Below are 22,465 nucleotides of genomic sequence, written 5' to 3' on the forward strand. Positions count from 1 at the left end.
TCTCTTTGTCACTGCTAATGAAACACCCATATCAATTTCTACCACTGGTTTTCTGCAGGCTTGCTAAGTCTGCAGACTTAGCAAGCATATCAACAGTGTCATGCCTTGAGATGCCAACATGTGATGGTATCCATAGGAATTTAATCTCAAATCTGTTTTCTTTGGCAGCTAAAACATTCATTCGAATATCACTGACTATTTTCTGGGTGTCACTACTATGTGCGTTCAATGCCAGGAGTGCACTCTGCGAGTCACAGTATATAAGTCCACTGCCTTTGTCTTTTAAAAATTCAGTGGCAAGGTATATGCCTGCAAGTTCGGTTTGAGTTGTACTTGCCCAGTTATTGACGCGCTTCATTGCTGTATGTACGAGAGAAGATTGTTCAAATATGTTACATGCATATCCAGTTCATCGTCCACCTTCTTCTACAGAGTCGTCGGTATAGCACTGGTAAACATCATTACCCATACTCTGAGTACTTTCAGTGATGCTTTTCAGTGTTAACTGTTTTAATAATGTAGTGTGCACACTATCTTTCTTGGGCGCATTTACAAAATCAACTGATAGATCCCAGTTATCCCGTGGAGTAATTGGTTGATTAATCATTAGTTGAGTTGGGTACATATTTAATATTTTGATGGAGTTGGCTACCTTGTAGAACCAATATACATAATCAGATTTCGTTCTTCTTCTATAGACCTCAGGTGAGTGCAGCATATTAGAAAGTTTAACTTGAAACTTCATATGTTGTCTAGATCTACTCAATGCCTTCACGCCGAAAACTGTGCTAATAGACAAAATTCTCTCACTTATGGTAGGTAATTTTAACTCTGCTCTCATATTAACTATTCTCGTGGACTTTGTAGCCCCAAGGATGAGACGCATAGCTTCATTTTGCAAGGTTTCAAGAGATTTCAGCTCTTTGTCAGTATACAGCGTGAGATGTAGAGCATTGTAGTCAATCACAGAGCGTATAAATGATACATAAAACATTCTAGCAAGTCTCACGTTAAGTCCATGATTGACACCAACAAGGACCCGCAAGGGCTTTAATCTCTCCCAAAGTCTCCTCTTGAGAGAAGGTACCCAGGGTCGTTAATGGGGACACCAAGGTATCTGTAAGTAAAGGGTAAAAGTACAGCACCTGGTGAAGATGGCGTCACCTACGACATACTCAATGCACTGTGTGAAGTGTCTGGGAATCCACTACTCCACCTGTTTAACAAGTCATAACTAAGTGGAGTGCTACCCACACAATGGAAACACGCAATAATTGTTCCCATACCGAAGCCCAATGACCCTGGTAATTACAGACCTATCAGTCTCGTGTCATGCACTTGCAACATGCTTGAAAGGATCATCCTAAACCGACTGTTGCACAAAATTGGCAGGCTAGGGGAGGGGGTCAATGGATTTGTTAAAGCACAGCAAATTGTATCGTTAATTATTTGGCTAATGACACGGCTAGGTACTCTATATTTGTTGACATCAAAGAAGCTTTCGACAAAGCACAGGGGATTGCGATCCTGGATGAGTCTCCCCTGGACAAGGGGAGACTCATGAAATGGGTTGAAGACTACCTCACAGGGAGGAAAGCCAAGGTTTGCTTCAATGGAGCAGTCTCCAGAACAATGAATATGGAACTCGGGACCCCCAAGGAGGAGTCTTAAGCCCTACGTTATTCAATGTACTTATGAACGCCATTGCAAATATTGATTTTCCGGAAGGAACACAACAAGTGGGATATGCAGATGATGTTCTAATACAAGCTCCCACCTTTGGAAAAATTGAACAGTCCATTGAACTCCTCGGAAGGAAATGTATTGAGCTCGGTTTCACTCTCTCCACAAACAAAACGAAGGCATACTCCCATCACAAGCGGAGAGCAAATGAAGAACTGCATGTTAATGGTGTAACACTTGAATGGGTTGACCACTATCGGTACCTTGGCGTCACTGTCGGCTCTAACAAGGGAAAGAAAGAGGAGCTCAATCAACCCATAGGAACATGCAAAAGTCGACTCAGGGCACTGAAAGATATGACCTGGAATGGACATGGAGCCTCTATTGCCGTGCTTAAAATGATGTACACAGCCTATGTGCGCTCCGTCATAGACTATGCCGCACCAGTTCTGTGCACCTACTCCCAAAGCGATATGAAAAGGCTTTAAAGCATTCAAAATGAAGCCATGACAATCATTCTTGGAGTTCCAAGAACTGTCAAAACGTCTAATCTACGAGAAGAGTTCTCGTTGGTAAAATAATAGCTAGGAAGACTGACTCTGGAAAAACTTATGTCATAACCACTGAAGCACACCTCACTTCTTTCCTGGATGACTGTGGGATATCAGCTGAATAACCAGAACATAATTTGTAGTCTCACATACAACCAAAGTGTATTTAAGCTCTGCCTTTCCTTTCCAAAGGTTTTTATTTTTTATTTTTATTTTATTTTTTGTTTGTCATCTTTGTCTGTTTTATACTCTTAATTATTTGGTCTTAGTTAATCCCCTTGTCACTAAACCTAGGGCTTTTTATTACCCTGTTTCTTAAAGTAACTTGGTATTTGTTTCTTATAATCATTTATTGGAATTAATTAACAGTATAATTGTTTATAAAAGCATCTACCTCAGTATCTTAGTAAAATTTTCCACATGAATATACTCTCACCCTGTTTATTTTTACACTTAGATTTATATTAGAGTAAATTTCAAGATTTAATTAGATTTACATGTCATCTTTTTTTTCTTTTCTTTTTTTCTCTCGGAATTATCTATTTGAGCTCACTGTTTTCTTAGGTTCATACCAATTATAGGATTTTAATTAACCATTACTAAGCTAATTATCTTCAAGATCATTTTTTTCTGATTATTATTTTTCTTATTATTTTTTATTTTACATTTATATTGTCAGTCTCTACTGATTTTTTGTTTTTTATTTTATGTAACTTCTGTGTCCTCCCTGGCTATCTATTGGATCTTTATTTTACTTCTAAATTGTTACTATTTTATTGTATTTGCTTTTATTCTTGTGTTTTGCTTTATCGTGATCCCTCTGCATCTCTATGCACACTGATATTGATCCTGATCAAAATCTTCTGTCTCATATCTATACCAACCAGCACATTGATCATCATTATTGCAAGTATTTCACAGCACACCAGGCTAAAAACAAACTCCAAAATAGTACCTGTCTATCAGTTTATAACCAAAATGTTAGATCACTTGGTAAACATTTTGACGATTTAAATGCATTACTCACAGCACTAGGTACTACCTTATCGTTCATTATTTTAACAGAAACTTGGCTAAATAAAGACTATACCCAACTCTACAACTTAGCTGGTTATAAAGCCATTCATAACTGTAGGCCTAAAAAAGGTGGTGGCACAGCTATATATTACCGACATACATTTATCTGCAACAGTGTTATTAGTGACAGAGATGACTACTGTGAATATACTTTTGCTCAGTTTACAATTAAATCCCTTAAATCCTCTTTGACTATTGGAGCCATCTATAGATTTCCCAATACTAACATAGCTTCTTTCTCAGACAACCTAAGGAATCTTATTATAAACAACAATCTCAACAAAAACCACATCATTCTGGGAGGAGACTTTAATATTGACCTGGGTCAACAAAATTGCCCTCAAATTGACTATTTCCTTAACAGCATGAACTCCTGTATGCTAATCCCCACAATCACCAAACCTACCCAAGTCACTCAAACATCAGCCACTACCTTGGACCACATATGGACAAACATAACAGCTCCAATTGTATCAGGTATAATCTACGACAGAACAACTGACCACTATCCTACCTTTCTCATAGCGAACATGGACATAACACCACCAAAAAGCAAGAAAATTTCATTTAGACTACACAGTGAATCAGCTTTAGGCAATCTTACAGATGCACTTCACAATATATGTCTGACCAGGTGCAGGCAAAATCTCTTTTTTAAACTGCGTGGCTTCTGCAAAAATTCCCCTACAATTAAACACTGTTTTGTGCGAGATGGTAAAATTATAGCTAGGAGGACTGACACTGGAAAAACCTATTCAATAACCACAGAAGCTCACCTTAATTCTTTCCTCAGTGACTGTGGGTTAGCTGCTGTATAGCCTGAATTCAGATTATAATCTCATATAACTACCTTTGTGTACTCTAGCTCTGCCTTTCCCTTCAAAAGGTTTTAACTTTAGTTTAAAAAAGAAAAAAAAATAATAAAAAGAATAATATTGTCATCTTTATTATTGTCTTTTTTTTTTTTCTTTTTACTCCCATGTTCCATAGTACACTGGCTTTGCCTGTGTCCTCTAGTATTAACTTCATTATCCAATGTTCCTGAGTGTATCTCTATTTAAACTACCTCAGTTTGTTTTAGTGTAACTTTAGTATTCAATTATAGTGTACTTATAATAGTATAGTAAGCAAGCTTATTATCTTATAGATTTCATAATTGTTTTTTTTTTTTTTTTTTTTTTACTTTTTTGGTCATCTATTGTTATTAATTATTCTAGTTAATTTTTTACATTCCTAGTTCCCATTAAGTTTTTTTTTCTTTTTACTTAAAATTACCATTAAGTTTATTTTACTTTAGAATTTTTAATCTGCATTTTTCTTTGTTTTCTATTTTGTAATTTGCCATTCTTACCTTGTTTTCCTGCAATCAGCCTTTTTATGCAGACAAGTATAGACCCAGAACTAAACCTCTTATCCACTATCTATGACAATCATCACTTCAATGATCAAAATTGCAGATATTTTACAGCACATGATGTAAACAATGTATTAACAGATAATCTCAATATCTCTGTAATCAACTTGAACGTTAGATCCCTAGGTAAACACTTCGATGATGTTAGTGCCTTGATTGAAACTATTGACAACAAATTCTCTTTTATTATACTTACTGAAACGTGGTTGAAAGAGGATAATACTCTACTCTTTAACATGCCTAACTACTCGGCAATTCACAACTGTCGTCAAATGCAGAGAGGTGGTGGTACTGCTCTTTACTACCACCAAGAACTAACATGCTTAAAAATAATTAGAACTAGAGACTGCTGTGGGGAGTATATCTTCGCCAGTTTCAGAGTCAAGGGTGCCGAGTCTGTCCTGTCTGTGGGTGCAGTCTATAGAATTCCTAACACTGATGTGTCTGAATTCAACTCAAACCTTAGAAATCTAATACTAGATAACAGATTGAACAAAAACCATCTAATTATCGCAGGGGACTTTAATATTGACCTCTGCGAGCCTGAACACCCTACTGCTGTTAGCTTCCTCAACTGTATGAATTCCTGCTTCCTCATACCCTTAATCACTAGACCAACTAGAATCACTGATAGTACTGCTACGACTCTAGATCACATCTGGACCAACATAACCTCTCCGCTTACTTCAGGTATAATCACCGATAGCACTACAGACCATTACCCCACATTTCTCTTAACTAACATTAGCAAACCACCTCTAGAGACAAGGGAGTTAAGCTTTAGGCTGCACAATGAAACTGCTATAAACAATTTTATAACTGCTGCTGATAATGTCAACTGGGAGTCCGAGTTAGGTAACATAGGGGACATCAACCTAGCAGTGAAATCTTTTCTACAAACAACTCTTAGCCTTTATAACACCCACTGTCCTATGCTTACAAAACAAGTCACAAGCAAAAGACTTAACAATCCTTGGCTTACAAAGGGAATACTTAAATCCATTAACAAAAAACACGACCTTGAGAAGAAGTATAGGCTAGGAACAGTCTCCAAAGAATTCTCAAAGAATTACTCGTTATTGCTATCAAAAATAATTAGACGAGCCAAAACTAAATACTATGAAGATAAATTTACCCAAATAAAGAGCAACATTAAAAAAACTTGGAGCACAATTTCACAAATATTGGGATCAAAGAAGATTTTAAATAACAAACCAACACTCCTTTCCAATAACGTTGGTCAGCTTTCAGCCTCTGATTCTGCTATTGAGTTCAATAGGTTCTTCTCTTCCATTGGGTCATCCCTTGCAAATGATATTCCATCTTCCTGTACTGATGTTAAGGACTATCTTACAGGTAACTATCCACAGTCTCTGTACCTAAAGCCTACTAGTTCCACTGATGTCAATGAAATAATCCTTTCCCTTAAAACCAAGTCTAGTGCCCTCGAGGAGATACCAACTTTAATTTACAAAAAAGCCTCCAGATCTCTAGCCCCTGCTATTGCATTGCTCTTCAACAAGTCACTTGAACTCCAAACCTTTCCTGACATTCTAAAAAAAAGCAAGAGTAACCCCTGTCTACAAATGTGGTGATCTCACTGATGTTAACAACTATAGACCTATATCAATCCTGCCTAACTTGTCAAAAATATTCGAAAAGCTAATCTACAAGCAGCTTTACTCTTTTCTAGCCAAACACAATATACTTAGCTCTTGTCAATATGGCTTCAGACCCAAAAAAAGCACTAACGATGCACTTATTAGTATGATTAACGTAATTCACGCAGCGCTTGATAAAAAGGAGTTTCCTGTTGGGTTATTTGTGGACCTGCGTAAGGCTTTTGACACTGTCAACCATCAAAACCTTCTTCTTAAATTACATCATTATGGAGTCAGAGGACACTCCCTGCAATACCTCAAATCTTATCTTACTGACAGGCTCCAGTATGTTTCTGTGAATAATACAATTTCTCCCACCCTACCCATCAACATTGGTGTTCCTCAGGGCAGCATACTTGGCCCTCTCCTCTTTCTCATCTACATTAATGACCTTCCAAATGCCTCCCAACACCTCAAACCAATTCTATTTGCTGACGACACAACCTTCATTTACTCCAGTCCTGACCCCCTTGCTCTAAATGCCACAGTAAATACTGAGCTAGAGAAAGTCCATCTTTGGCTAACTGCCAACAAACTCACCCTTAACATTGACAAAACGTTTTATATTCTGTTTGGCAATAAATCCTCTAATCAGATAAATCTCAAAATAAACAACACCCAAATTTGTAACAAATTAGATGGCAAATTCCTTGGCGTTCTCATCGACCACAAGCTGAATTTCCAGGGTCACATTCTAAATATATCAAAAAAAGTTTCAAAAACTGTTGGCATTCTTTCTAAGATCAGATATTATGTACCCCGCCCTGCCCTGGTTACTCTCTATTACTCCCTCATCTATCCATACCTCAACTATGGTATTTGTGCTTGGGGTTCTACTACCCAAAATCATTTACGTCCTCTCATTACCCAACACAAAGCTGCTATTAGGACAATAACCAACTCTGGCCCCAGACATCACTCGGTACCCTTACTCAAATCTCTGAATATGTTAGATATTAAGTCACTGCACATTCTCTCTTGTGTATTATACATATATAAAACGCTGAACTGTAATGCCAATCCTGACCTCAAAAGCTTCATTGAAGGTTGTAACAGAACCCATGAGCACCACACCAGGAATAAATACAGTTTTGATATTCCTAGAGTACGACTTAATCAAACTAGAAATGCTCTACAAATCAAGGGACCCAGAATGTGGAATGACCTTCCCAACCATGTTAAAGACTGTCCCTCTCTCAACCAGTTTAAGATAAAAACTAAACAATACCTAATAAATTCCCTGTAACCCACCTCACTCCTTTATTGTCAACCCATGTCTGTTATTTTATTTTATTATTATTATTTTTTTTTTTTTTAATCAACACTGTTTGTCAACCTATTGTATTTGTGCTGCTTTTTCAGTCATGTTCCCCCTTTTTTTATCTTTATTTGTATTTGTTTTCAACACTTTTTATTCTTTATGCTCAATTAGTATTAAGTTCTAGATATTAATGTTTTTCTTGCCCGAAACGCATTGCGTAATAGTGGCTTTAGGCATTGTATGTACTAGCTCTATCTATATATCAATCCATTAATGTAACATCACTTGTATGTATGTACCTTACCTGAATAAACATATTTATTTATTTATATTTATTATTATATTTATTTTATTTATTTATAATATTAACTGGGATTCTGAATTCAATAATACCCATGATATAAATTCATTAGCTAACCTCTTCCTCTCCAAAACTCTAAGCCTCTACAACCTTCATTGTCCCCTTCTTACCAAGCAAGTAACTGACAAAAGATTAAACAATCCATGGCTCACTAGTGGCATTCTCAACTCAATCAACAAGAAACATGAATATGAAAAGAAACTTAGGATTGGCCTAGTTTCAAAGGAAGTAGCTAAAAGGTACTCATCAATGCTTACCAGTATCATAAGAAAGGCAAAACTTGCATATTATGTGAATAGATTCAATGAAGCAAAAGGCAACATGAAAAGCACTTGGAAAACAATCTCTAGTATCCTAGGAACTAAACAACACTCACATAACCAAATAAAACTACAAGGATGGGGATATGCCGTCAACTGATTTAGAAATGGCAAATTAATTTAATAGTTTCTTTTCATCAGTTGGTGCTAATCTTGCCAGTAGAATCCCACAGACTCAGACACATATTAACACATATCTCTCAGGCAGCTATCCAAACTCTCTTCTCCTTTCACCAATCAGCCCGGCAGATGTTGTGTCCATCATACACTCTCTAAAAACCAAGGCAGGGAACACCAGTGAAATTCCGTCCATTGTGTACAAGAGAGCCTCCCATGCCCTTGCCCCACCCATAGCACTACTGTTCAACAAATCTATAGAGTGTCACACCTTCCTTGATATCCTCAAAAAAGCAAGAGTAACGCCAGTCCATAAAGGAGGCAATCCGGCGGACATAAAGAATTATAGACCAATATCAAATCTACCCATTCTAGCAAAAATATTTGAAAAAATTATTTACAAACAGCTCTATTCCTACCTCGTAAAATTCGACATACTCAGCCCCTGCCAGTTTGGCTTCCGGTCCCAAAAGAGCACCAACGATGCAATCATTAGTCTCCTTGACGTTATCTACTCACCCCTTGACAAAAATGAGCTTCCGATTGGACTCTTCATTGACCTAAGAAAAGCCTTTGATACTGTTAATCACAACCACCTCTTACTTTAACTCCAGCATTATGGAATCCGAGGCCTTGCCCTTGACTACATCCGATCCTATCTTAGTGACAGACACCAATATGTAACCATCAATGATACAACTTCTTCCACTCTACCAATTACCGTTGGAGTGCCACAGGGCAGTATCTTAGGACCTTTTCTATTTCTTATATATATAAACGATCTGCCTAATGTCTCTAATATTCTCAAACCTATATTGTTTGCTAACGATACTACCCTTATCTATTCAGACCTCAACCCACATACACTAAATAATGTTGTGAATAATGAATGAAAAAAAGTCCACTTATGGATGTCAACGAACAAACTAACATTAAACATCGAAAAGGCTTACTACATCTTATTTGGAAGCAAATCATCAAATGCAATTCAGCTACAGATAGACAACATTAACATTAGTAATAAAAATGATGGCAAGTTTCTTGGCCTATTCCTAGACAAGAGACTCAACTTCAGCACCCACATTCAACACATAACTAAGAAAGTCTCTAAAACAGTTGGTATACTCTCCAAAATCAGATATTATGTTCCTAACTCTGCTCTCCTCTCACTATATTATGCACTAATCTACCCCTATCTTAATTATGGTATCTGTGCATGGGGGTCTACCACTGCAAACCACCTTAAGCCCATCATCACACAGCAAAAATCTGCTATCAGAATAATAACTAACTCTGCTTTCAGACAACACTCAGCTCCCTTGTTTAAATCCCTAAACTTGCTAAATATTAATTCCCTCCACACATTCTCTTGTGTCAACTACATTTACAAAACCCTGTTCTTAAATGCAAACCATGCTCTGAAACTCTCCCTGGACAGATGTAATAGGACCCATTATCACCACACCAGAAATAAATATCTCTTTGATATCCCCAGGGTCAAACTTAATCTGTGTAAACACTCTATGCAAATTAAGGGACCTAGTCTATGGAACTCACTCCCTAGTGAATTGAAAAACTGTAAAACTTTTGCCTTATTTACAAGCAAAACCAAAAAGTACCTAATTTCATCTTCTTAGTTTCCTACACTAAGCTTTAAATTTGCTCTGTACCTAGTGTTACCCAATCTCCTAATTTTTATGTAGTATCAAACAACCTTATCATTGTGTTCATTGCTGTCTTCTTTTATGTGCTAGCCATATGCTGTATTGTGACTACCAATTTTTGTCAACTACCATTCAAGCTGTCACTGCAATCAATCTTATATTGTTTCTGCTGTATTGTGCCTACCAATTTTTGTCAACTACCATTCAAGCTGTCATTGCAATCAATCTTAGCTACCTATGTGCTTTAATTTACTGTACCTACAATTTTCTCTCATCTTCTTTTTTTCATTCCATGCAATCTGTTATCATTTTTTTGTCTATAATTTTTGCAAGTATTTACCTCCTTAAATTTTTCTTAGATTAAGGACCTGCCCGAAACGCTGCGCGTACTAGTGGCTTTACAAGACTGTAATTACCATATTACGTATCCTCACATTCCCAATGTACATTCTTGTATATGCATAAATAAATAAATAAATAAATAAAGAGTTGTCCCTCCACAGTGTTAAAAGTAGAATTAAGGAGCTGAATGCTAATTTTAAGCTTACAATTAGGATAGCCAGAGATCCCCATTACAATGATATTGCTAAGAAAAAACGAGCTCTGTGCTACTTTTAGGGGGAAACAGGAGAAGCAATAAAATGGCATCACAGATCAGTCTGCTTCCTCGAAGAGCTTCACCTGCTTGAGCAAGCCCGTGAGCTCCTGCCTGTAGACAGGTTACCTCCCTGGGAGGATGACTCATGCAAGATCATGCATGTATTGAGAACTATGCCTCTTCAACGCAAGCAGAGCTAACTGCGATTGTTATGGCGTTAAGGTTTCTTGGACGAAACACTAATGGTGCAGTGATTTGCACCGATTCAAAAGCAGCACTGCAAAGCCTAAGTAAAAATCGGGCAGAAAATCTTGCAATAGTCGCTGAAATTAAGAGAGCTGTGAGAGTACTTACCAATCAGGGAAGAGTCATCAAGTTTCTGTGGATCCCCTCCCATGTTGGAATATGTGGGAATGAACGAGCAGATGTGCTGGCTGCTGAAGGCGTTGAAGGAGACCATATTGAATACTTCATACCCAAGACTCTACTACAAATTAGAGGTACTGTCAGGCAACATCACCGTGACAAGGTAACTACTGAGGAAATGAGGATAGAAGCACAAACCAGTGAATCTGTACGATGGTACAACGTGGTTGCAGCTGGCAATCCCAGTCATTATGGCCGAAGAGGAGGACGACGAGGGAGAGAATCAGTAATAGTGAGAATCCGTCTTGGATACAAATATCCATGGAGATATGGAATGGAAACAACAATTGATCAATGAAGTTGTAGAATCTGTGGTGACAGTGATGGACACCGCCTTGAACACTATCTACGTGAATGTGAACACCCGAGAGAAATCAGAACTATGTGTAGAATAATAAACCCCACATTGTTTGAGTTAGGAAAACACTATTTGTCAAATATTGATACTGTTCTTAAAAAGCACGTACACAATACATACACACATATAATAATAATGAAGCCTATACTCTATACTATTACAATCAGGTTGCACTCCAACACCATCAGAACTCTATCATCAGCTTATCAAGTGGCATCCTATCTTCTGATTCCCCACCTGATACTATCAACCTCCTCAAGTTGATCAAGTCTACATACACTGTTGCACCATCAGCAAGAGAATATATATATGTATCTATAAATGTGTACAAAGAAAATCAGCATGTGAATGCAATAACATATATCAGTATAAATGTTCCTTGATACACAACAATGATCAATCGATCACTCTATCAGTCCTAGAACACATACATCTGTAGGTAACCCAGCCTACGACTGTAACTCTAAACTTCAGTATAAAACACTCCTTGACATAATAATGCAAACAATCACTCACCTCTCACTGCGTCTTGCACGCTAATGACAACCAAACACTATCAAGTCCCTACAAGTAATCCACCAGAACTTCCCTTCCACCTCTGGAAGTTCACTACCCTGATATCTTTAGGTTCTTCCGGGTTTAACTACCAGGATCCTGTGCAGCTCCTCCAGGCTGCTACCATGAAGTTACGTTGAGCAACTACGGTGCTTCACCCTTCTGCTAGGGTCCTCCACAGCTCTCCTGGTTGCTACACCATGAAGTTCCCTCGAGCAACTATGGTGCTTCACCACCTCTACAGAAGCAGGTGACACTCCTCTTCACTGCTTCTCCTCACAGCTCGAGGCCCTCGCCTCCACTACCTTGGAGTCTCATCAACTACTTCATCTGTGCTGGCTTCGAAGTTCTCAGCAACTTCTTCCCCAAAGACAAACCTGCAACCCATCGACACTCCAATAAAAATGTTTCCCCTTAAACAACTAAACAAAAAATAACCACACAATATTTATTTATTTATTTATTTATTTATTTATGCATATACAAGAATGTACATAAGGAATGTGAGGATACAAATATGGTAATTACAGTCTTGTAAAGCCACTAGCACGCGCAGCATTTCGGGCAGGTCCTTAATCTAAGAAAATTTTAAGGAGGTAAATACTTGCAAAAATTATAGACAAAAAAATGATAACAGATTACATGAAATGAAAAAAAAAGATGAGAGAAAATTGTAGGTACAGTATATTAAAGCACATAGGTAGCTAAGATTGATTGCAATGACAGCTTGAATGGTATTTGACAAAAAATTGGTAGGCACAATACAGCAGAAACAATATAAGATTGATTGCAATGACAGCTTGAATGGTAGTTGACAAAAATTGGTAGTCACAATACAGCATATGGCTAGCACATAAAAGAAGACAGCAATGAACACAATGATAAGGTTGTTTGATATTACATAAAAATTAGGAGATTGGGTAACACTAGGTACAGAGCAAATTTAAAGCTCAGTGTAGGAAACTAAGAAGATGAAGTTAGGTACTTTTTGGTTTTGCTTTTAAATAAGGCAAAAGTTTTACAGTTTTTCAATTCACTAGGGAGTGAGTTCCTTAGACTAGGTCCCTTAATTTGCATAGAGTGTTTACACAGATTAAGTTTGACCCTGGGGATATCAAAGAGATATTTATTTCTGGTGTGGTGATAATGGGTCCCATTACATCTGTCCAGGGAGAGTTTCAGAGCATAGTTTGCATTTAAGAACAGGGTTTTGTAAATGTAGTTGACACAAGAGAATGTGTGGAGGGAGTTAATATTTAGCAAGTTTAGGGATTTAAACAAGGGAGCTGAGTGTTGTCTGAAAGCAGAGTTAGTTATTATTCTGATAGCAGATTTTTGCTGTGTGATGATGGGCTTAAGGTGGTTTGCAGTGGTAGACCCCCATGCGCAGATACCATAATTAAGATAGGGGTAGATTAGTGCATAATATAGTGAGAGGAGAGCAGAGTTAGGAACATAATATCTGATTTTGGAGAGTATACCAACTGTCTTAGAGACTTTCTTAGTTATGTGTTGAATGTGGGTGCTGAAGTTGAGTCTCTTGTCTAGGAATAGGCCAAGAAACTTGCCATCATTTTTATTACTGATGTTAATGTTGTCTATCTGTAGCTGAATTGCATTTGATGATTTGCTTCCAAATAAAATGTAGTAAGTCTTTTCGATGTTTGATGTTAGTTTGTTCGTTGACATCCATAAGTGGACTTTTTTTAATTCATTATTCACAACATTATTTAGTGTATGTGGGTTGAGGTTTGAATAGATAAGAGTAGTATCGTCAGCAAACAATATAGGTTTGAGAATATTAGAGACATTAGGCAGATCGTTTATATATATAAGAAATAGAAGAGGTCCTAAGATGCTGCCCTGTGGCACTCCAACGGTAATTGGTAGAGTGGAAGAAGTTGTATCATTGATGGTTACATATTGGTGTCTGTCACTAAGATAGGATCGGATGTAGTCAAGGGCAAGGCCTCGGATTCCATAATGCTGGAGTTTAAGTAAGAGGTAGTTGTGATTAACAGTATCAAAGGCTTTTCTTAGGTCAATGAAGAGTCCAATCGGAAACTCATTTTTGTCAAGGGCTGAGTAGATAACGTCAAGGAGACTAATGATTGCATCGTTGGTGCTCTTTTGGGACCGGAAGCCAAACTGGCAGGGGCTGAGTATGTCGAATTTTACGAGGTAGGAATAGAGCTGTTTGTAAATAATTTTTTCAAATATTTTTGCTAGAATGGGTAGATTTGATATTGGTCTATAATTGTTTATGTCCGCCGGATTGCCTCCTTTATGGACTGGCGTTACTCTTGCTTTTTTGAGGATATCAAGGAAGGTGTGACACTCTATAGATTTGTTGAACAGTAGTGCTATGGGTGGGGCAAGGGCATGGGAGGCTCTCTTGTACACAATGGACGGAATTTCACTGGTGTTCCCTGCCTTGGTTTTTAGAGAGTGTATGATGGACACAACATCTGCCGGGCTGATTGGTGAAAGGAGAAGAGAGTTTGGATAGCTGCCTGAGAGATATGTGTTAATATGTGTCTGAGTCTGTGGGATTCTACTGGCAAGATTAGCACCAACTGATGAAAAGAAACTATTAAATTAATTTGCCATTTCTAAATCAGTTGACGGCATATCCCCATCCTTGTAGTTTTATTTGGTTATGTGAGTGTTGTTTAGTTCCTAGGATACTAGAGATTGTTTTCCAAATGCTTTTCATGTTGCCTTTTGCTTCATTGAATCTATTCACATAATATGCAAGTTTTGCCTTTCTTATGATACTGGTAAGCATTGATGAGTACCTTTTAGCTACTTCCTTTGAAACTAGGCCAATCCTAAGTTTCTTTTCATATTCATGTTTCTTGTTGATTGAGTTGAGAATGCCACTAGTGAGCCATGGATTGTTTAATCTTTTGTCAGTTACTTGCTTGGTAAGAAGGGGACAATGAAGGTTGTAGAGGCTTAGAGTTTTGGAGAGGAAGAGGTTAGCTAATGAATTTATATCATGGGTATTATTGAATTCAGAATCCCAGTTAATATTGTGAAGTGCCTCTGTAAGATTGTCTAAAGCTGATTCACTGTGTAGCCTAAATGAAAGTTTCTTGCTTTTTGGTGGTGTTATGTCCATGTTCGCTATGAGAAAGGTAGGATAGTGGTCAGTTGTTCTGTCGTAGATTATACTAGATACAAGGGGAGCTGTTATGTTTGTCCATAAGTGATCCAAGGTAGTGGCTGATGTTTGAGTGACTCGGGTAGGTTTGGTGATTGTGGGGATTAGCATACAGGAGTTCATGCTGTTAAGGAAATAGTCAACTTGAGAGCAATTTTGTTGACCCAGGTCAATATTAAAGTCTTCTCCCAGAATGATGTGGTTTTTGTTGAGATTGTTGTTTATAATAAGATTCCTTAGGTTGTCTGAGAAAGAAGCTATGTTAGTATTGGGAAATCTATAGATGGCTCCAATAGTCAAAGAGGATTTAAGGGATCGGTCCTCACTCACGCTGGGAGGGTCCTCCGCCGTCAGGAGCCGGGCTCCCTCAGTTGCCTGCCAGCGCTCAGAGGAGACGGACGTCGTTCCGTGTTCCTCCCTCTCCACTCTCTTATTTCAGGCCTTCTGCCTTACTAAAACATGTCTAACTTATCAATTAACATTGCTACTGTCGCTGGGCACATGACCAACTACAAGCAATCACTATGAACTGGCGTATATCGTGCTTACCACAGATTGTCTAGTCGAGGGCGCTATCCCTCTGACAGAGCTTGTTCCACGGCCCACAATAATGTCTCTGGGCGGCTTAATACTCTCCTCGTCGACCAGGATTTGAAACCACAACGTTCCCAGCTCGATTCCACAGCTGGTACGTCTGCACACTTCTCTTCTCTTGGAGATATATCACTAGGGGTTCCTTCCTGATGGGAGCTCAACGGAGCGCGGCTTTCCCCCCTGCGATGTCTGGCCTCAAGTGAGGTCAAAGCCCTCCAGAAGCGAGCCTCATGCCTCCAGCAAAATGTCCACATCTCCTAGCCAGTCACTTATCTGTTTTCTTCTTCACTGCCCATAATCTTAAATTGTTCATCATATCCAACCAGCTATTTTACATGTGTGTTATCACCTCTATATTTCTTAGACCTTCTGGTTAGGTCAGGCTTGCTGAATAACTCTCAAGGGGGAGACTCGTTTCTCCTGCAGGTTGAGATCATAACAATGCACAATATGCTAATATATTATAATATTAATTTATACTTGAGAAAATTCCTGTTTTGAATGAACAGCATATTAAAATTTATGAATGCGTCTGTGGGGTCGACCGCTGGATGTAATGGACTTGAGTCGAGGACGGGTTGTATATTGAATTTTGTAACTAACTCATCAAGATTGTAACTTGCTTAGCTAAATGAATTGTGGGGTTCAGTCCCTGAGCCCATTATGTGCCTCTGTAACCCTTTCCACTACCACCCACAAGATGGGTATGGGGTGCATAATAAATGAACTAAACTAAACTGGGGAGTGTTGTACATGCTGCTATGGCGGTATGTCCACTCACAAGATGAGTGGCGCTGCCCAATAAACTCGCCCCTCGGGGCAAAATTTAAAGTACTGAACAATATAAAACAAGTGCTGCAGAGGATGACGTAATCTTCACAGCTTCGTAATCTTCAGCTTATTTATTTATTTATTTATTTATTTATTTATTTATGTATATACAAGAAGGTACATTAGGTTTGTGAGAATACATTGGATAGTACAGAATTTACATTCTTGTAAAGCCACTAGTACGCTCAGCGTTTCGGGCAGGTCCTTAATCTAGCAGATAATTTTAAGTAGGTAATTTCTATCAGAATTTATAAATGATAAAGATACATTGCAAGAGAAAAATGGGATGAGAGAGCTTAGTAAGTATATTAAAGCACATTGTTATATTAAAGCTCTGATTGATTACATTGACAGCTTGATTAGTAATTTAAACAAGATTAATAGACACCATACAGCAGATTGACAGCACATATAAGACAGCAATGATCACAATGGTAAAGATGTTCAGATTGGGTACATAAAGATTGGGAGACTGGGTAGCAAAAGATACAGATAAACAAGATTTATAAACACCATACAGCAGACTGGCAGCACATATAACCTTCCCAATGACCTTCATTGACCTTCCCAACCATGTTAAAGACTGTACCTCTCTCAATCAGTTTAAGATAAAAACTAAACACTACCTAATAAATTCCCTGTAACCTACCTCACTCCTCTATTGTCAACCCATGTCTGTTATTTTATTATTATTATTTTTTTTTTTAATCAACACTGTTTGTCAACCTATTGTATTTGTGCTGCTTTTTCAGTCATGTTCCCCCTTTTTTTATCTTTATTTGTATTTGTTTTCAACACTTTTTATTCTTTATGCTCAATTAGTATTAAGTTCTAGATATTAATGTTTTTCTTGCCCGAAACGCATTGCGTAATAGTGGCTTTAGGCATTGTATGTACTAGCTCTATCTATATATCAATCCATTAATGTAACATCACTTGTATGTATGTACCTTACCTGAATAAACATATTTATTTATTTATGTTATATTTATAAGAAGACAGCAATGATCACAATGGTAAAGATGTTCAAATTGGGAACATAAAGGTTGGGAGATTGGGTAGCAATAGATACAGTGCAATTTTAAGGCAAAAAGTGAAAAACTATGAAGATGAAATTAGGTACTTTTTAGTATTGATTTTGAATGATGTAAAAGTTGGACAGCTTTTCAATTCAGTAGGGAGTGAGTTCCATAAACTGGGTCCCTTTATTTGCATAGAGTGTTTACACAGATTAAGTTTAACTCTGGGGATATCAAGGAGATATTTATTTCTGGTGTGGTGATAATGGGTCCTATTACATCTGTCCAGGAGGAGTTTCAGAGCAGGATTTGCATTTAAGAACAGGGTTTTGTAAATGTAGTTGACACAAGAGAATTTATGGAGCGAGATTATGTTTAGCATGTTTAGGGAGTTAAACAAGGGGGCTGTGTGTTGTCTGAAAGCAGAATTTGATATTATTCTGATAGCAAATTTTTGCTGGGTGATGATGGACTTGAGGTGGTTTGCAGTGGTTGAACCCCATGCACAAATACCATAGTTGAGATAGGGATAGATTAGTGCATAATATAGAGAGATGAGAGCAGAGTTAGGTACATAATATCTGATTTTGGAGAGTATACCAACTGTTTTAGAGACTTTCTTAGTTATGTGTTGTATGTGGGTACTGAAGTTGAGTCTCTTGTCTAGGAATAGGCCAAGAAACTTTCCATCATTTGTATTGCTAATGTTTACATTGTCTATCTGAAGCTGAATTGCATTTGTAGATTTGCTTCCAAATAGGATGTAGTAGGTCTTTCCTATGTTAAGTGTTAGTTTGTTGGTTGACATCCATAAGTGGACTTTTTTTAGTTCATTATTAACAACATCATTTAGTGTATGTGGGTTGGGGTTGGAGTAGATGAGGGTAGTATCATCAGCAAACAAAATAGGTTTCAGAATGTTAGAGACATTAGGCAGATCATTGATGTATATAAGAAATAGAAGAGGTCCCAAGATGCTGCCCTGTGGCACTCCAACGGTTATTGGTAGAATGGGAGAGGTTATATTATTGATGGCTACACATTGGTGTCTATCACTAAGATAGGATTGGATATAGTCCAGTGCATGGCCTCGGATTCCATAATGATGGAGTTTACATAAGAGGTAATCGTTATTAATTAAATCGTGATTAATTAAAGCTTTATTAAAAGTAAGTCAATTTACCAATTTTATTATAGTATTACAACATATTAATCTCTGCAAATGTATATTCTATCATTAGCAGAGAAGTACAATACCCAATTTGTAACAAATTAGATGGCAAATTCCTTGGCATTCTCATTGACCACAAGCTGAATTTCCAGGGACACATTCTAAACATATCAAAAAAAGTTTCAAAAACTGTGGGCATTCTTTCTAAGATCAGATATTATGTACCACGCCCTGCCCTGGTGACTCTCTATTACTCCCTTATCTATCCATATCTCAACTATGGTATTTGTGCTTGGGGCTCTACTACCCAAAATCACTTACGTCCTCTAATTACTCAACACAAAGCTGCTATTAGGACAATATCCAATTCTGACCCCAGACATCACTCGGTACCCCTACTCAAATCCCTGAATATGTTAGACATTAAGTCACTGCACATTCTCTCATGTGTATTACACATATATAAAACGCTAAACTGTAATGCCAATCCTGATCTCAAAAGCTTCATAGAAGGTTGTAACAGAACCAATGAGCACCACACCAGAAATAAATACAGTTTTGATATTCCTAGAGTACGACTTAATCAAACCAGAAATGCTCTACAAATCAAGGGGCCCAGAATGTGGAATGACCTTCCCAACCATGTTAAAGACAGTACCTCTCTCAACCAGTTTAAGTTAAAAACGAAGCTATACCTAATAAATTCCCTGTAACCTACCTTACCCCTCTATTGTCAACCCATGTATGTTTTTTTGTTTTTTTTTGTTTTTCAAATCAACGCTGTTTTAATGTAATTTTCTGTAATAATTTGAAATTGTATTTGTGCTGTTTTTTCAACAATGTTCCCCCCTCTTTTACCTCTATTTTTATTTGTACTCAACGCATTTTTTTCTTTTTACCTATTAGTTTTAAGCTTTAGTCAGTAGTGTTTTTTCCTGCCCGAAACGCTTTGCGTAATAGTGGCTTTAGGCATTGTATGTACTAGCTCTATCTATAAAGCCAACAAACTTTGTAAAATCTCTTTATGTATGTACCTTTGCCTAAATAAAAAAATTATTAAATTATTATTAATTATTATTATTAAGTACCACCTCTGGCTGGGTGAGCTCAAAATATTTCGTCTTGGCTAGCTCTGTGACATGGCTCGATCGCATTGTATGGCCTTGCTGCCACAGCCTGTGTCATAACATTAAAAATACATTACCTGCACTGTTCAAGGTAAAACAAAACACATCTCTAAAATTTTATTGAGAAAATATTAACAATCACTGATTGGTACATGAAATATTTTGCAATACAAAGGAATGAACCAATTTTTTCCCACCCATCTGGACTTGATCAGACCGTGTTCACTCATCATCCATGCAGCAGCCACCAGCTGGCTTAATCGTTGGTGTGGCACTAAATTGGAACGCAATTACATAATGAACTTTATTTAATTTTAGTTATACAGTATAAAATATATCCTACGTGAATGTTACTTGAAAAATTATCCGACCCGACTTAACTATTTCGGAAATAATGGAGCTCAGGAAATAACGACCAGGGTACAGCCTCATATAGGTCGTTAAATTGAATTTTAATATATATATATATATATATATATATATATATATATATATATATATATATATATATATATATATATATATATATATATATATATATATATATGTATATATATATATATATATATATATATATGTATATATATATATATATATATATATATATATATATATATATATATATATATATATATATATATATATATATATATATGTCGTACCTAGTAGCCAGAACTCACTTTTCAGCCTACAATGCAAGGCCCAATTTGCCTAATAAGCCAAGTTTTCATGAATTAATATATTTTCTCTATTTTTTTTCTTATGCAATGATAAAGCAACCTATTTCATTATCTAAGAGGTCAATTTTTTTTTATTGGAGTTAAAATTAACGTAGATATATGACCGAACCTAACCAACCCTACCTAACCTAACCTAACCTATCTTTATAGGTTAGGTAGCCAAAAAAGTTAGGTTAGGTTAGGTAGGTTAGGTAGTCGAAAAGCAATTAATTCATGAAAACTTGGCTTATTAGGCAAATCGGGCCTTGCATAGTAGGCTCAGAAGTGAGTTCTGGCTACTAGGTACGACATTATATATATATATATATATATATATATATATATATATATATATATATATATATATATATATATATATATATATATGTCGTACCTAGTAGCCAGAACTCACTTCTCAGCCTACTATGCAAGGCCCGTTTTGCCTAATAAGCCGAGTTTTCATGAATTAATTGTTTTTCGACTACCTAACCTACCTAACCTAACCTAACCTAACTTTTTCGGCTACCTAACCAAACCTAACCTATAAAGATAGGTTAGGTTAGGTTAGGTAGGGTTGGTTAGGTTCGGTCATATATCTATGTTAATTTTAACTCCAATAAAAAAAAATTGACCTCATACATAATGAAATGGGTAGCTTTATCATTTCATAAGAAAAAAATTAGAAAAAATATATTAATTCAGGAAAACTTGGCTTATTAGGCAAATCAGGCCATGCATAGTAGGCCAAAAAGTGAGTTCTGGCTGCTAAGTACGACATATATATATATATATATATATGTCGTACCTAGTAGCCAGAACTCACTTCTCAGCCTACTATGCAAGGCCCGATTTGCTTAATAAGCCATGTTTTCATGAATTAATTGTTTTTCGACTACCTAACCTACCTAACCTAACTTAACCTAACTTTTTCGGCTACCTAACCCAACCTAACCTATAAAGATAGGTTAGGTTAGGTTAGGTAGGGTTGGTTAGGTTCGGTCATATATCTACGTTAATTTTAACTCCAGTAAAAAAAAATTGACCTCATACATAATGAAATGGGTAGGTTTATCATTTCATAAGAAAAAAAATTGAGAAAATATATTAGTTCAGGAAAACTTGGCTTTTTAGGCAAATCGGGCCTTGCATAGTAGGCTGAGAAGTGAGTTCTGGCTACTAGGTACGACATATATATATATATATATATATATATATATATATATATATATATATATATATATATATATATATATATATATATGTCGTACCTAATAGCCAGAACGCACTTCTCAGCCTACTATTCAAGGCCCGATTTGCCTAATAAGCCAAGTTTTCATGAATTAATGTTTTTTCGTCTACCTAACCTACCTAACCTAACCTAACCTAGCTTTTTTTGGCTACCTAACCTAACCTTACCTATAAATATAGGTTAGGTTAGGTTAGGTAGGGTTGGTTAGGTTCGGTCATATATCTACGTTAATTTTAACTCCAATAAAAAAAAATTGACCTCATACATAGAGAAAAGGGTTGCTTTATCATTGCATAAGAAAAAAATTATAGTAAATATATTAATTCAGGAAAACTTGGCTTATTAGGCAAATCGGGCCTTGAATAGTAGGCTGAGAAGTGAGTTCTGGCTACTAGGTACGACATATATATATATATATATATATATATATATATATATATATATATATATATATATATATAATGTCGTACCTAGTAGCCTGAACTCACTTCTGAGCCTACTATGCAAGGCCCGATTTGCCTAATAAGCCAAGTTTTCATGAAT

This window comes from Procambarus clarkii, chromosome 60 (assembly GCF_040958095.1).
Source record: "Procambarus clarkii isolate CNS0578487 chromosome 60, FALCON_Pclarkii_2.0, whole genome shotgun sequence".
Taxonomy (NCBI): domain Eukaryota; kingdom Metazoa; phylum Arthropoda; class Malacostraca; order Decapoda; family Cambaridae; genus Procambarus; species Procambarus clarkii.